This window comes from Citrus clementina, unplaced genomic scaffold (assembly GCF_000493195.1).
Source record: "Citrus clementina cultivar Clemenules unplaced genomic scaffold, Citrus_clementina_v1.0 scaffold_8, whole genome shotgun sequence".
Classification (NCBI taxonomy): domain Eukaryota; kingdom Viridiplantae; phylum Streptophyta; class Magnoliopsida; order Sapindales; family Rutaceae; genus Citrus; species Citrus x clementina.
This window is the reverse complement of record NW_006262022.1, coordinates 567,740-569,889: the sequence shown is the minus strand read 5'-3', so window position 1 is coordinate 569,889 and position 2,150 is coordinate 567,740.

The following is a 2,150-nucleotide window of genomic DNA, read 5'->3' as shown; positions in this document are numbered from 1 at the left end:
TTTTTAATATGTATATAATTTTCGATTTATAAAATAAGTTCTTCAATATAATTTTCAGAAATTTGTTATGCCCAACAATATGGTACGATGAAAATCTAACATTATAGTAATATGATTTTGCATGTTTAATTAATTTATCTTTTTCAAATGGTCTTTTTTACTCATAAATTTATTGACATTTATTTACAAATAAAATTATAACGTCCTACTAATTTATCCGATGCACTTAAAAATTACTCAAATCAAGAGTTTCATTACAAGAATGAGAACTTCGATCACTTAAGCAGTTACTTACAATAGTAACCTAATGTGAGGCTTATTGAAAAGTTAAAATTACAAAAAGAGTCGAGCCTAAAACCACTTTTGTTCAGAAATTTTTTTACAAACTTGTGAGAAAATAACTCTTTAAAAACTATTAATATCAATAAAACTATTACAAAATTAAATCAATTCACAGCTTCCAAAAGCTAAATCAAATGCTAATAATTTGAGATTTAGATTTCATGGGTCTCTGCATAAAAAAAATACAAAAACCAAATGAAATTAGAAAAAAAGGCTGCAAAAAAATAACAAAAATATTCAAATTTCAAAGGTATGATCCAAATTCTTAGGCAGGATCAGATATCTATTGTTTTGAACAAAAAAAATTGAAACTTAAATATAAAATAACACAAAACTATATTCTAATTTTAACAACATATTTTTTTTATGATTTTTTAACAACAATATTCAAAATATAAAAAAAAAATTTCTCGACTAGGGTTTCTAACATTGGAAGAATGAGAGTTATTTATATTTTGAATCAAAATTTGGGGAAAAAATTAAAAAATTGTAAATGTACGCGGTATTAAAACAAAATTGCTTTTTATCTTGGCGGTAGTTTTACTCACCTAAATGAAACCTAAGTACTTATTGTTTCACCAAAAATATAATTTAATTTAATTTAAAAAATATAGATATAAAATTTAAGCTTGTTAATATTTTTACATAATTTTATATTTTTAGTTGTTTTATAAATTAACTTAATTTTAAAAAATATAGATATAAATGTAAGATTGAACTAATTTTGTGATCATTGCACACTATTCAGTATACAAATCATGAACCATCAAGTGAGTGTAGTGTTACTCAAATAATTTGATTTAATTTAGAAATGTAATTGTCGTGCTTAAAGTATATAACTGTAAAAATAATTTAATATAACATTATTCAATATTAGTTGCATTCAATTTGTAATTATCCATATTATGTACCATTATAAATTTGATTAATGTTTAGCAAAAAAAAATTCCTATACCAAAAAAAATTAAATAAAGTAATTAATTTGACATAATTTCGTATGAATCAATTTGCATAAGAGATTGTTTGTGAGTTTTATTTAAAAATATGAAATATTAGATGCTTTATATTTGTCTAATATATGATTTTTTTTTTAGAGGGTATACAAAGAACATATATTAGCCACTAATAATAACAACAACAACAACATTTGAGGGGTGAGTATGATGTTTGGTATAATAATTATTCGATAGTTGGATAAACATTACAATCATTTTCGTAGGTAGGGATTTAAGTCCTTATATGTGTATTGTTGTTTGTGGGATATTGAGATTGATTTCTTCCAAATATTTAGGAATGAATTGTTTTTATTATATGTTTAGATACTTGGATTTTAATGTGATTAAAAGTTGATAAAGTTGTTTTGATAGTTTTTTAGGCAAAACATCATTACATTTATAAAGTAATATAAAAATAGTTTAATTGATATATAATTTATTTTTTAATTAATATATAGTTTATTGTAATTTTTTATATTAAAATATTATTCTTATTAGTACTTAAGTTACATTTTAAAGTAAAATATCATTAAATTTATAACGTAATATTAATAAAATAAAATAATTATTTTTGTTTAAATATATTAATCTATTAATTTTACTTAATTATATTTTTATTAGTACATAAGTTAAATATATTAACTATTTTTTCATGAATTAAAAGAAAAAGTAGTATTTTCTTTTTTTAAGTTGAGGGGGTCTTTGATAGTTTTCTAATTTTAGATTGATTATCGTAATATTTACCTAACATGAGGGAGCGATATGATAGTTACCATTTAATATTTGCCTCTTTTAAGCAATTAAAATGAGAGT